Source organism: Phocoena sinus, chromosome 21, assembly GCF_008692025.1.
Source record: "Phocoena sinus isolate mPhoSin1 chromosome 21, mPhoSin1.pri, whole genome shotgun sequence".
Taxonomy (NCBI): Eukaryota; Metazoa; Chordata; class Mammalia; order Artiodactyla; family Phocoenidae; genus Phocoena; species Phocoena sinus.
The window spans coordinates 10954028-10969529 of record NC_045783.1 but is presented as its reverse complement, the minus strand read 5'-3'; the positions used below and the strand labels follow the sequence as shown (position 1 = coordinate 10969529).

Genomic DNA, 15502 nt, shown 5'->3' with positions numbered 1-15502 from the left:
TGTGACACGGTCCTGTCTGCAATGATGTTTTGAAACATTTCTTTCATAGATAACCTTTCTTCTTCTTAGGATGAAATCTGTTGCTTGTCAAGGTACTTTACAATACTCAAGTAGAGTCTTCATAAAGTTTTATATAGGAAAATTTGGATGGTGATTGTGTTTCAAATCCCAAAGATTAACAGATTGCAGGAAAGCCTCAGCTGACGTGCGATGCCTCCCAGGGTCCTTCGGTGCAGGTCCAGCCTGAGTCTCTGTGGCCTGGTGAGGAGATCCATAACCAGGGTTCAGTGCTGTAGAGCAAATCGATTGTCAGTGTAAGTTCACTCATCTTCTCGGGGCTGTGCAGGTTCAAGGTCACAGTTTCCTTCAGTTCTTAGGGAAAACCACATCCACCCCTTTGAAAATTTACCACCTAAACTAAATATCACTGCACTATGGTTATTTATACAACACAGTGAATAAGCATGGCCTGGGCACACCCCTAAAACAGCCAGCATCAGAGTCGCCGAGCCGCATAGAAAGGCCAAGCCGAGCAGCCCAGGCACAAGCAGTGGTGACGCGAAGAGTGTGAGATCTGGACCTGCGGTCGTGTGGGGTAGGGGGAACAGGGACAGTTCTGGGAAGGACTGGAGAGAAGCTGGCTCAGGTGACAGCACTGGGGACCAGAGTGGGGGAGGGCCCGTGTCACCACGCCATGGACGGAGCTGGGTGTGTCTGAAGCCAAGGCAGTGAGCACAACTTTGGGGCGACTGCATGTAATGACAACTTGCAGGCCTCAGGCCGCTGCCATAAACCTCTGCTGTCCCACGCAGCACCTGTAGGTGGGACGCAAGGCGAGCCAGATTCAAACCCACTCCATCATCCCTCTAAGACCTTGGGCAGGTTAGCTTGTCAGATTCTCGGTTCTCCGTGGTGTCCAAGAGAAGTGGTAGCTCTGAGTAACTGATTAGGTGAGCCTGAGGATTAGTGAGCAGAGTGCTGTGGGCCTCGGTGATCTTTTTATGTTGTCCTGTGGCCCGGGGTGGAGGTGGTGGTGCCCTCCGACGGCTGAGCCCGGGGCCTTCCTTGCGAAGAAACGCCGGGAGTCACCGTGGGTGCTGTTCAGGAAGCCCGGCCCTGCGGGAGCCACGCGGGGCTGCAGGGGCGGCCGTCGGGGGCTTGTGGGTGGCAGGACTGCACCCCTTGGGGACCCTGTTGTCCGTGAAGTTGGGGACTGCCCCTCGTAGGGGTGGAAAATGAGCAAACTTAGGGAAGTAACGAGCCTTACCGTCCTTGCAGTTTATAAAAACACACTTAAGGGGTAATTACTGATATAGTCACCCGTATTCGCTGAGTGTCTCCTGCGAGCAAGTGACAATTAAGCTCTCTCCTGGCCTTCAGAAATGCTTTGAAACAATAATTACCTAGTGGGGAATGACTTTATAGAGCTGTCATTCCAGGAAGAATAAAAATAAAACAGGTTTCATAGAGGTAATATAAGAACCAGTGCAGAGCTCAGACTACAATTCTAATTTATGTACGTATCATTTAACCAAGTACATTTCTGTATTCCCAACATGTGTGCACCAAAAAAAAAACCCAGAATGCTTCTCTTCAAAGTGTCTCCTGGATCTTGGCCTAGTTATGGAGTCACAGTTTCCTCAAGACTGTGGTAGAGCCAGAGAGCAGGCGTGCCTTCCAGAGTTAGGGAATGGTCTGGGAAGTAAGAGAAGAGATGGAAAACCTTAGGAGAAATAGCGAGTTGCCTTGAAATAATTGAGATATCGAATTACAAGTTGCCTTTTTGAAGAAATGTAGGTGCAGGTGAATCCTTAATTCCTCCCTTCCCTGTTTTACTCTAAGCATTGTAAACTGAATATTTATATTTCTTTCCTAAATAGAATTGAGATGGCATGCAACAGTAGCCTACTTAATAAGACTGTGAAAAATACCAAAGAAATGAGAAACCTCTGTCTGGAAAAACGTAGAAAAACGAAAGCGTGCAAGTGAGCACAATGTAAATGCCCACTTTCTATTAAAGCTGAACTTCCAGTTAGATTCAGAGTCTCCTGTCGGAGAGGCAAAAACAGGGTTTCAATGGTTTTGTGTTAAAATACTGCTTGGAAGATCATATAACATTTAATAGCTATCCTTGGTTGACGTGTGCATATGTGTGGAGAGAGAGAGAGATTATTTTGACACATTGATTTTCTTTTATACTTCTAAAATTAGCTTTTGAAAATAATTCCCAAAAAACATTATTTGCAAAGACATTCCCGGTGATTATTTTGAAGCATAAGATTTATTTAAATGTTTCTTTTTGAGCTTGAAACATGAAAGTTGGTGTTCTTTTGTTGTCTCACCTATATGAATGCAAATATGTAGTATTAATATTCTTCTAATAATAATTAAATATCAACCATATGCATGAAAGCCTCATTAAGAGCTTTAGAATATGTATTAGGCATTCTATTTTCTTTTTTATTTTTTTATACAGCAGGTTCTTATTAGTTATCTATTTTATACCTATTAGTGTATACATGTCAATCCCAATCTCCCAATTCATCCCACCACCACCATACCCCTGCCACTTTCCCCCCTTGGTGTCCATACATTTGTTCTCTACATCTGTGTCTCTATTTCTGCCTTGCAAACTGGTTCATCTGTACCATTTTTCTAGATTCCACATATATGTGTTAATATATGATATTTATTTTTCTCTTTCTGACTTACTTCACTCTGTATGACAGACTCTAGGTCCATCCACATCTCTACAAATGACCCAATTTCGTTCCTTTTTATGGCTGAGTAATATTCCATTGTATATATGTACCACATCTTCTTTATCCATTCATCTGTCGATGGGCATTTAGGTTGCTTCCATGACCTGGCTACTGCAAATCATGCTGCAATGAACATTGGGGGGCGCATGTGTCTTTTTGAATTATGGCTTTCTCAGGGTATATACCCCGTAGTGGGATTGCTGGGTCATATGGTTGCTCTATTTTTAGTTTTTTAAGGAACCTCCATACTGTTCTCCATAGTGGCTGTGTCAATCTACATTCCCACCAACAGTGCAAGAGGGTTCCCTTTCCTCCACACCCTCTCCAGCATTTGTTGTTTGTAGATTTTCTGATGCTAGGCATTCTATTTTCAACCCTGCCAGGTTCATGCTGCTAGTAAATGTTTTGCTTGTTTGGGGGGCTGAGTGCACCGGTTTTTCCCTCAACCCTTCAAGGCGGTGGTGATTCAGCTGAAACAGATGCTTGCGATCTAATCTCCAGGGAGCTGAAATAGGACCAGAATCCACTGCTCTGCCCTGGGACCTGCAACCTGGGCGTATCTCCATCCCACTATTTCTCTTGTTACGAAAAAATCCACTTACTGATTAGGGTCCTCTCGCTAAATGAAGTGGCTTTGAAAACATCTACTTTCGTTTCACACATGGTTTCTTTCTCATCTGTGAAATGATTTATCAGATAGATTTACTTGTCTAAATATGCATTTCACCCGATTTTCCTAGGGAGAGAAGGTTATTGATATCATGGAGGAAAATTCTATAAAATTAGATTATACTGATTTTTCTCTGGGTCAAAAATTGTCTCAACATATGTCAGAACTGATTCCAGAAGTCGTTACAAGGAAGGGAAAATCCATTCAAAGCACGACAGAGGAAACAGCCATAAACCTTGTTTTATTTGGTTGTCTATGTTTCTATGGTACCTTGTCCCTGAAGCACACATCATGATTTCCAGTTCCCAAGACAGTCTCCATCGTGTGCAGTCAGGCACCTTCCTAAGCTCTGGCCACGTGACTCCAGCCTGTTCCCCCATGACATCCCCTCCAACTCCCACCCTCCTTCCTTCCTCGAGCCAGGACCCTTGGGGATTCCATGGGGCCATCACGACAGCAGGAGTGATCAGTCACTATAAGAAATAACTGTTTAACTTGTGGAGAAGTGAACCAGTCGGATTTAACATTTAACATCCTACGTCTTGAATAATCGGTGATTCAATGAATTAATTTATGCTTGCATAAAGAAACGGATGGATGAATGAATCATTCAGCTAGATTTTAGGATCCTGCAGAGATCCAAACGCTGTGGGGCCGACCCCTCAGGCCTCCCAGGCAGCCCGCCCCCTGCATCTGCATCCCCCTCTTTGCTGCGCACCTGGCCGTGCTTACCTGGAGCTCTGCTTAGCCCTCCAGCTGGTCCCCTAAGTGCCTTCTCACCCACCCTCCACCCAACTTTCTGAAAATTCAGCCTGGTCCAGCACTGCCCACCTGGTACCCCCATGGTTTTGTGGTTTCCATGAGCCGAGGCGACGGTGTCTGTACTCAGTGTGTGACCTGGATGACCTGGCCTGGCCCCCAGCTGCCCTCTCACCCCCTCGCCTGGCACTCACCCCTCCTCACAGTCTCTCACTTCTGGGCTTTGGCATATCCTATTTGCTGAGGCCAGAATTTGCTTTTTCGGATTTTTTTTTTTTTTTTTTTGCCTAATTCTTAACTATGCTTTCAGAGTCAACGCAGGAATCATTTCCTCCAGGAAGGCTTCACTGATTTGCTCTTCATCTAATTCCTTCCCTCCTATCCCTCATCAGATGAGTTCCAACAAAAGTACATATTTACTAAAACAAAAAAATCCTAACTTACATTTATGTTTAAAATGTACTGGGAATTCCCTGGCAGTCCAGTGGTTAGGACTCCACACTTTCACTGCCGAGGGCCCGGGTTCAATGCCTGGTCGGGGAACTAAGATCCCACAGGCCGTGAGCTTGGCCACAAAAAAATAAAAAATAAAAAAAATGTACTTCCCTTTTAAAGATATAGAGATATGAGATGGCAAAACATTTAGGCTACGGTAGCAAATTATATTCACTATTTGCGTATACTTACATCCTCTTATAAATATGTTTAGAAAGCATTGATACTATGGCTTTTATTTCTTACAATATGTTAGTTAAAAAAGCATTAAATTAAAGCAAGTTATTTAAATTCACAAAATAATAAAATATTCTAAGAACTTTGAAAAGAAAATAATTTTGCTCTCAGGAAGAAAGAGTGTAGCAATGCTTTTCAATCAAATCATCCACCGTCAGGATTTAGTTTTCTTTCCTTGCGATGAGGTAGAAAAGAATTAACATTGGAAATCAGAGAAATGTGTGCATAAAGTCCTGTATGTACACAGAGTTTATTGATTATCTGGACTTAATAATTTTCCATACATTATCTTTAAAATGCACTAAAAAATATAATGCACTTGTTACTTTTGCAACTTCAGATTTTTCTTCTTTGCTTATGGTTTCCAAGAAACACTTTGACAATTTAATGTGGTGTATTTGGACTTACACAAAATGGTTTCCTGTTAGGTATTTCTGTTTGCTGGAGAATTCGCCTTTAAGAAAAATTATCCTTTGAAGCATCGTTCAGAAAGGGAAGAGGAGACTGCCTGAAGCCTGTTTGTCTTATGCTATCACTGTCTTTCCCATTCTGTTTGCTAGTGGTTGGTTGATGTTTGCTTTGGACTAGTGGTTGAGGACTAAGGCGTTTCCAGCTGAGGAACGTTGGAAAATTCTATGTGTGATACCGGTGATGGTTAAGTTTATGTGTCAACTTGCCAGGCTTGCATGTTTAGTCAAACGTTATTCCGGGTGTTTTCGTGAGGGTGTTTCTTTGACAAGTTAACTTTTGAGTGAATAGACTGAGTGAAGCAGATTGCCCTCCCTAATGTGGGTGGGCCGTGCCCAATCAGTTGAAGGCCTGAACAGAACAAAAAGCTGACCTTCCCCGGAGTAGGAGAGGATTCCCCCTGCCCAACTGTACGAAATCTGCTTTTTCCTACCTTAGAACTTGAACTGAAACATCAGCTTTTCCTGGGTCTTGGGCCTGCCTGCCTTCGGACTGGAACTTACCCATCAGCTGTCTCTCCCAGCTGGCTGACAGGCCCCCCAGACCTCCGGTCCTGACAGCCCCCGTAGTCACATGAGCCAATTCCTCACAAGAAACCTCTTTCTCTATGTATGGATACATTCTCTTGGTCTGTTTCTCTGGACGGACGTGACTAATACAGTATCTCCAAAGAATATTTCTTCAGGTTCTGTATTTTAAATGGTCAGAGTATTTACACAGAGAATTTTCACCAGCAGGCCTTCTCTCTCTCTGGCAAAAACCTGGACTTTAACGAGATGGATCAGAATCTTCTGTCCTTGTGGCTGGGGGGACGGGGCAGGGGGAGGGTTCATTAAGATGAAAGGCGTTTTCACAGATGTTGATAAGCTACGTTGAAAATGGTCAATCAGGTAGATCTAAAAGTATGAAAACACTATTCGTTTCAGAAGGCCGGCGGTTACCAACAATCACGTGACAGGTTTTAGGCGCGTCCAGGGAGCCGGCCTACAGGACAGTGTGCTCCCTGTGGACATGCGGGCCCAGGCTCACACCCAAGGCAGCAAATGCTACCTTCTGGGGGCCACACCCTCCCCTGGGGCCTGGGGACATCAGAGAAAAGAAGTCCCACTTGGCGGTTCAGGTGAGTCCCTGAGAGTGTCCCCGCTGCCGGGACTGGGTTGGCACTGGATGGGTGACTCGTTAACCAGGGCTGTCAGCATGCCTGAGCCGGAGGGCAAGTGAAATTCTGGTCTAGGAAGAGAACCGAGGGTGGCAGCCGGAGAAGCCAGTGTCCATCACCATAAAGGAGGGAGTGAGAGGCCCAGCATCAGACGCAACCAAGAGACAGCTGGCTGAGGGAGGGCCCAGGACTCAGCAGAAGCAGAGCTGCAGGGCCCGGAGCTCATCCTGACCGCTGGGTTAAGGGCATGTAGTTCCAGGGAGAAGGTTCCCACCCTCACCTGGCGGGTCTGCAGCTGACGCCCTGCAGGAAACTGTAACAAGGAAGCTGGCAACAGTCTCCCCACAGAGGCCACGGGCTCCAGAATTGAGGTCCCCAACCTGGAATCCATGGGCCCCTGGGGGTCCCTCATATATCCAGGAATTCGGGGCCACATGAACTGAGCTGGGATAAAAAGTGGATCTTTATTTTTTCTGACGTCTAACTGTAACTCACAATGCCCTGGGTTAGGAATGCTACGGAACACGCTCATGTTAGCAGCGCGTCTAACTCAGCGTGCGGGAGTGTCAGTTCAGAGTCGCCCTACGATTCCTGCAGGGATCGTGAAAACACCGTTTACGCTCATCAGGCTTGGAAATTACAGTGGTTATTCGTCCCGTTGCCGGATCTCATCATGTACTGCATTAATGGACAGGAACATATCACAAACATTTTTAACATTTTGATGATTATATTTTATGTAACTTTTTAATCCTCTGCATTTTAGTTTTTGAATTTAAAACGTTGTCTTGAGAAGGAGGGTGTCGGCTTGACCGAGCTGCTGACGGGTCACAGCCCGGCGGCAGGTATCACAGTAGGATTTCTCTGCTCGATGTGTGCAGTTTTCAGTATTTGCAGTATTGGGTTTCCTTATAGATAATCGATATCAGAAATTATTTTAACTTTTACTGTTGACTGTCTTTCCTCCACTGCCACGAGAGCGGGCACCTTTAGGGGCTGTTAGACACTGTATCAGAGACTTCTAGAGCAGGGGCTGGAGTTTACCACCCACGAGTGTTCAGTTTGCATCAAAGGACACAGTACACAACAGGGGGGCAGTATGCATCCAGAGAGGCCCAGGGTTTCTTTGTCCTCTCACTGCTAGTCACAGAGAACGTGCCTTCTGATAGCAGCAGCAGCATGTGTGCAAACACCGCAGGGCGAGGAGGCCCGAGGTGTGCTCGGGGTGGGGTCTTTCATGGTGCACTGATGGCGCGCTGGCCACACGGGCACCTGCAGCTACATGACCAGTCTTACCCCACCAGGCTCTGGTGAAAGCAGCTGGAGATCACAAATGCCGCTGTCACTACTAAGCAAGGCTGCCACTCACAGGCTGGCACATCCTGCCCAAGACAGTGCACAAACCCATGGTTCTGGGGCGTCGTTGATCTTTGGTTACTGTATTCCCTAGTATCAGCCAAGGTCAGGACCACACTTGGGCACTTTGGGATTTGCTGCCGCTGAGTTTCGATTTGCCCAGTCTCCTGATCTGTACACCTGGGCTGTACAGGACTCAGTAAATATTTGTTGAATGTAAGAACGGTTGACTTGAGAATTTACAGTGTATGAAATATTTAAATCTATTTACACTAACAGTTTGCACTCACTTAATATTTAAAATTCAGTATTTAAACTCCCCCTCTGCTAAGCCCTTCGCTCAGACCTCCCGTTCTGCTTTTTCTCTCGGATGTTTTTCTTTGGACGGTACCAACTCATGGTACCCACCAACTTCTTTATCAGATATTCAGTGTGACATGTGAGTGGATCACCTACAACTTAGCTGGGCAAGAAATAACACAGTAGTTTATTTTCTTTAAATCAGTTCAATACCAATTCTGAGTGTTCAGCCTTGGTCATTTTGGGGTGAACCCGGGGCATTACAAGGCCAGGACTCCCATGTGGCATCAAGGCATCTGGAGGCCCCCGGTCACAGACACCCGCTGCCCTAAGGTCTCCGTGTCCCTTTCCGTGTGGCCTCAGGGTCCTTGGGCCTCCACTGCATGGTCAGGACTCAGCTTCTCAGAGACGCACAGGTTCTCCTCCTGCCGCCATTCTCTGCAGAACTCTGCTCTCTGCCCTCTCCCCGCTGACCCCTGGGCAACCTCTGTTGTCTAGGTTTTTACCAAAGTCAAGACAAGGTTAAGCTGGAGTTACCTTCCCCCAACAAAATCTTTGCAGAGAGGAACCCCAGAGCTGCTTGCAACGGGAAGGATTGTGGGAAAAGACATACAAATAATATCCCGAAGTTTTATCCTGCAATGTAGGTCAAGTGCAGAGGTTTTCCCAGAATGGCAGCAACCCATGCCTGTTAATTACCCCTCAGATGACATCTGAGAACTTCTGAAAAGAGGTCCTTAGCGGCCCACTAATTGCAAAATCATTTCAGGTGATCCTTCCAATTTTGATTTTGATTCCCTGGAAAGGTAAGAATTATTCAGGCATATAACTGAATTTGAGGGAACTGCCTTTCTCTAACATTGAGGATGTCCAAAAGCCAAATACACATAGCTCAAAATATTTTTTAAGTGAGGAAAAAATTCCACCGCTAACTTCCTTTTGCCTTTACGAAGATACTGGAGCTATTCAAAACTCGACCTTATAGTTAGTGCTGGCTGGTTATCATTTATTTTCAGTAGAGGTATTAGGCCAAAACAGAATTTGTTTAGGCCATTTTAACATTCCCAGGTTTGGAGGAAGAGATTGAATGAGGTTGAGGTTAATCTTTCAACCCCTTTTCAGAAGCCAAGAAAAGTAGAGTGCTATACACATATACATGGTGGGCTTGGTTCATGGTTTTAGGGATTTGGGTTATATCTGCCTGGATTCCTTTCAGATGACAGATAGGTGGCAGTGAAACATTGTAAGGAAGTAGTTCTATGGACCACAGGAAACACATATTCATATGTGTAAAGCATTCCTTTATAAAATAAATAATTACATTGGATTTATTTCATCCTAACATAGCCACTAAGATGCAGAGCCATGCTGTGCTTTTTAAACACAAATAACGGGAGAGCTTTGAAATTCCCAGCAGATTTATCGTAAAGAACATTTATACTTCTGTTTATCGGTTTATTACTTTTTGGAAGTTTATTACTTTTTTACATAAGGAAGAATGAACTGATTGATCGTATCCAGTGTTACCATGAGTGTAAGACATAAGAAGGGAAAGGCTCGCCAGCTAAGGAACAGTGCTCGTTTCTGGCATGAACAGGTGTAGGTCCGCTGAATTCCTGGAGAAAAACCCATACGGCAAATATGGGACAAGGCCACCTTTCCAGTTCTTTAAATTGTCTGTGTGTGCTGTGATCGCTTTCTCTAGTGGACAGCTGGTGTTTTCTTTATCGGTTTATGGGTTTATAGCAGGTCTTTCCTGCACTGCCATTTTGATCAGTCACACAATTAACGGAATCAAATCCACGGATTTTTATTTTGTGTCTGATGTCTCTAAAGTACTAAAGAGATGCTTCATGAAATGAAGGGAAACAGAATTTGAAATAGATTTAGAAGCTCTGGACACACCTGCAAATAGATAATCACCATGCTCAAATTTTCTCTGCGAATACTTGGTAGTTAACATTTGATCCCTATGGTGAGTTATTACAAAGTGGGCTATGATTCACGAAATGCTCTAAGTTCTCTTCTCTTCCGAATATTTACGGCATGGACTTAGATCCTAACTGTGGGACAGAGAAGTCTCCTCCCACATACTCTTCCCTGCAGACTGAGGCTTAGTTGTCACTGTGAGGGAATTTTCTGAAAGGCTTGTACTAGGTGGCAGACGGTGCCGAAAGGAAATGAGTTACTTTGGCACTTGGGGTCATTGAAGAGGCAGGTGCCGTGTGCTTCTCAAAGGATGCTCAGAGCCTACATCTGCATCCCTCGTATGTAGATGACAGGAGCGTGGGGACAGAGTCTCTGAAGCAGAGATATTTGGGAAAGGACAGATACAGGCTCCATTACTATTGCTCCAAATCTAGGTCTCCATACCCACTTCTGCCAAGAAAATCCCCACTCAGCATAATTCTGGCATCACACGGCAAGCATCTGGGGAGTAGTGCTAACAAAGAAACCCATTCACTCTCTCAAACCTACAACCCAAGGTCCAAGTGCTGAAGCCAATAGGATTGACAGGTGTCCTGCGTGGCTGAAACGGGGAACCCGCTAGGTTGCATGTGTTCAGTGGGCAGCCCTGAGGCTGGCAGAAATGAGCGAGACCTGCCACAGCAGCGGGAAAGTCCCCTGGGAGCCCAGGGTCCTCAGCGTCAAGGCTAGAGCGTCTTCCAGCTCAGCTCAGCTCAGCTCTTGATCAGCGACCCCCGCTGTCCTGGTCTTCAGTCAGGTGTCAGCTCCATCGTCAGGGAGGCCCAAAGCCCCAGCGTGCCCAGAGGGTGGAGGCCACAGAGGCAGCTGTGGGCAACTGGACTTCCATCCCTCGCGAGGATGGTCTGCGTGGCCCTTCAGCTCCTGCCTGCAGTGCTCGGCTACCAGACACCTCACACGCAGCCCTGATGTCTTTGTTCACTGCGCGAATCCGCAGAACCACCGGGGCAGGTGGAGTCTTCTCCCCGCTGAGAGTTAGACGCAGGAAAATGCCTGATTGACTGGGCACCTTCCAGGCTGCAGAAAAGCTTCTGTGTCTAGTCTCAGTCTGGATTTGTGCTCATCAGAGCCAAATATGAAAGGTTAGGGAGAAGAAAGATGGATGCCGTCGTGCAGGTGTGGACGCGCACGGCAAGCCCCGCCCACACTCCAGGCACTTAGAAGCCCTGCCCGTGACTGGAGATCAGGGAGTTCCTTTTCTGAAGTCCCGTTTGAATGATTCCGCTTTTCCCTTCAGTTAGGTTGGCTTTTTTTCTAGTCATGCATTCATTAACATGCAGGTGTGGAATTTGGAGGTGTTTGTGTTTCTCTCTCTCTCTCCTTTAAGAAAATAATTCCATGAACCTGGTGCTAACTGAATATTAAACTAGAAAAGTCAATTGGGTTTTATACACACCGTGGTACTTTTCACAAACATGTCATGAAGTTGCACTTGGAGTCTGTCACCTAGAGCATCCTGTGTGTTTTAATGATGCGTCTGGCTCAGCGTCTCCTCTCCTGGGACAAAAGACCAGGAAAGCCAGGATTTCCTCACTCTTGGGTCCCCATGGCCTGGAATGTGCTAAACATTGAAGAAATAGTTGTGAGTTTTTAATGAAAACAATGAACAAACGGGTTAATTAGTAAGGGATGTTTTCCTCTCTGAGCTGCCCTCAGGTGGTAGCGCTGTTCCCAGTGCAGGTGGTTTTCACTCTGTGATTGATGTTATGAGTTCAGAGCTGAGAATAAAACTTTTCATGTAACGTTGACAGCACACTGCAGTCACCAGCAAACACCCAGGGACGCACGGATCAGCAAACCAGCCCTTTGTGGGGACTCATTTAGAACCTCTTTGTGCTTCATTACAGACTCTGCGTCATCTGTTTTCCAGCTCCAGGTGTCAGAGTCAGGTTTTCTTTTTAATAAAGAATATCGTGGGAGGTGGAGCCCAGGAATGGAAGGCAGCTGGCAGACTGACACGTTGCCAGCAGTTTCTGAAAAGCACAGTAAATGGCCACTTTGGTCCATGTCTCATCTCCTCCCTGTTTTATCTCAGGGCCGGGCTCGGGGATGACTCACTGTGCAGTCTCCATGCCAACCTCTCCTCTCAATGCACCCTCTCCTGCAGGCCAGGGAGGGACACGATTTCCTGGAGATCGGAGGCTGCAGTGAGCCCTTCACGCTGTTAGAGGCCTCTGGTTTTCAGGGTCCCATTATTAATGGGGAATTCAGAGCAGATATAGTTCCATGGCCAGGACGAAGCAGGAGTTCACAGACACGTTGTCTTTGCACAGTATTTATCCTTGTGCTGGGTCTGCAAGCTTTGTAAGGGAGTTGGATCCATCCTTTGCAGAAGGTGAGCGGGGCCTGGAGCCCCATGGCCGCTGACGGCCGTCTCACTGCGTCCAGGCAGAGCCGCTACACCCCATCCCACGCCCCTAGTGGCTGCCAGCATCCTGGCCGCACGAGCTGTCCGTGCTCAAACTGTTAGTGGTTACTGATTCAAGCAGGCTCAGAAAGGTCACCGGGAAGCCCCCAGCCGGGAGCTCTGATTTATTGGCACAGCTGACTGCTTGATCTCAACACGGCACACACAGAAGATGCCTCTGACGCTTGTCCTGTGCGTCAGGATCGATGACTGTGTTTCTACTGCAGTCACCTTGAGATTGTGACTATGTTGTCCGTATTAGAGGTTTGGGGGGTCTTCCAACCTTCTTATGGAACTTTCCGGGAGAAGTAGACAATCTTTAGGATGTATTCCTTAGACGCCGAGCATCAGTAGGTATAAATAGCTCAGAAGTTATGGGTTGATTTTACCCTTGCAAGTAGCATCGGCTTTATCATTTTATTTATTGTTTCTTTGGAAGGTCGTTTTCTTTCCTTGAGTCAAGAGACAGTAGTGTAGTAACTCTGGATACTTTAACTCCAGTGGGTCACAGCTACATACTCCTTATTTGCCATGAGCAGACATGAAAATCGGTGATTTCACCATCAAACAAAACCCCACCCAAGAATTACCCCCTCCCACATCTTGGTGGTAAAAATACAGTTCTGGCACAATTTTAATGTAGACTTTATTCACGATTAAACGTCCTAAGTGAAACAAAGAGCAGCCCACATATTGCTTGTGAGGACAGGACAGCGCCTTCCACTACTTGATCTGCAAATTCTCCATGAACAGATTGACCCAAGTCACCCAGTTGTGTCCCTGTGATTGGTCTGTCAGCTTTTCCACTGAAATAAATCATTCTTTTCAAAAAATTTTTTCATCTAAGTTTAAAGCCTCCCATTCTCAAAAGACGCGGGACACGGTTGTGTCACACTTGATTTGGGCGGGGTGGGGAGAGACACCCTCTGCTACCCGTACGTTTTCATCGTTTTGTCTTGTTATCTGATCTCTGTAAGCTCAGCGCTTACCGTCATTATAATCAATTCCCTGTTGTGTTACCGTTTTGTTTACTGCCTGGGCCCTTGAACACTCAGAATTCTGTACTTAGAAACTTATCTGATTCTTCACATCCTTAAAAGTTGGCTCATTCTCAGTTTTTCTTTTTCAGAAAATCCAAGTTCTTCTTGTGCAAAGTGAGTTTTAAATATTTAAAATGAAAACAGGAAGTGTCTCAAACCGTGAAACAGCTGTCATCACTTCATTTTACTGTCTGCAAGATGTTAGATGCTGGTTAGACTATAATTTCTTGCCAATTAACACATCCGAGGTAGATGTCTGTGCCACCAGCCCATCAAGGTTGCCCCAGAACTTGGGGGACCCAGGCAAGTTTTTGTAACTTTAGGGAAACCACTGTGTGCACCCCGGTGGGATAGGACTCCTGTGTCCTGTTTGATCTACACTTATGTTTTGAGACTAACATTAATTAAAGTGTCAAAATAGCTTTAATCTTTTGTGTCGAATCTTTGCCTTTGGTTTGGTTTCTCCAGTATCCAGACTCTCATCAGACATTCATGGGCTTGATGACTGTAATTCCTTTTATGCTGTTATCTTTGAAGTTCTAATTAAGAGTGCAGTGAATTTAAGTGTCGCTGTTACATTCATATAGAACGGCGGCGATGCCTGACTTTCGAAAAATGTTTTATCTTGATTACGTATTTATATGACAGAATGCTAATTCCAGGTGTGGAGGGATAACTAGGCACGCATTTAAAGTAACGATGTATTCACATTTGAGATTACTCAGAGCCATGTGGAAGTATAGCCTGAGCAGCAGTGTATCTCATCCCATTCAAGTTAGTTTACCTCCAATAAGACGTGTTTCTCCAAATTCTCCGTCAGTAGATTCGCTAACCCAACACTTTGAAGACCTAAAGGGAAGTCCTTATGACCGATGTCCTCTGCTTTATGTCATCTGTTGAACAGATGGGGGCTGCTTATACTGATTCCACTTTGCCTGGAGAAAACCTCTAGACCAGCACCGTCCAGCAATGAGAATGTTCTCTGGCCTCTGTCCAGTACTGTCCCCATTGGCTGTTCGTGACTGTTGAGCAGTTGAAATGCAGCTCAAATGCGGAGGAACTGATGTTTAGGTGGAGTTGAGGTGTTAAGATATTTCAGAAGTTTAGGTCATTTAAATTTGGCTCCGGGCTATGCTGTTGGACAAAGCTGTCTGGAATGCGGCCCTTCTCACGCAATCAGGATAAATCATCTACGAGGTTTTGGGCACAGTTCTCTTGGCCAGCAGGGTCAGCAGATGCAGCCTCTCCCCAGCTGCCCGGCTCACACCCTTCTGACCAGGGCTTTGAGCCATTTCTTCAGAAAGGGTCCCAATGAGATTAACTCAATCCCGCATATATATACCGCACATATCTGGGAAAGTACGGTTTTCACCTGCCTCTAACGTGGTCCTCATTCCGCTCTAACAGGGAAGAGAAACATGCCCCTTAAGTATCACTGCTATTAGTTTAGTACAATTTTCATAGAAATCTCCCTAAAATGTATTATATGCATGGCTCCTTCCATCTTAAATAGTGTAATTAACCTTTTCTTGGTGGCACAAAATCTCACATTGGTATCAAAAGACTGAGGGAAGGCACGTCACAGAGCCGCTGCTTTCTGTCACCCCCATTATTTTCAGGGTGAGTCTCACCAACTCATCTGATCCCCAAGACATAAGCAGAGTCCAGACTAACTCAGGAAATGGATTAAAACACAAGTGCCTTTTAATCTTTCTCCCTAGAATCAGGAAGCCACTTGAAAATCTCCAGGGGTTTTCACAGCATTAGACACATGGTGAAAGCGATCGATGACAGGCTTTTAAACCCAAAAGAATGTTCCTGCCTGGACACAATTAAAAAATAAGAATAGAGTAGTCAGGCCGT

At 45.7% G+C, this 15502-nt stretch overlaps 1 protein-coding gene across 1 annotated transcript in view; it reads left to right on the top strand.

Moving 5' to 3' along the window:
- The window catches only part of DLGAP2 (DLG associated protein 2), a 145789-nt gene that overhangs the window by 97892 nt on the left and 32395 nt on the right, over nt 1–15502 (top strand). The gene's annotated exons all lie outside the window — the stretch shown is intronic.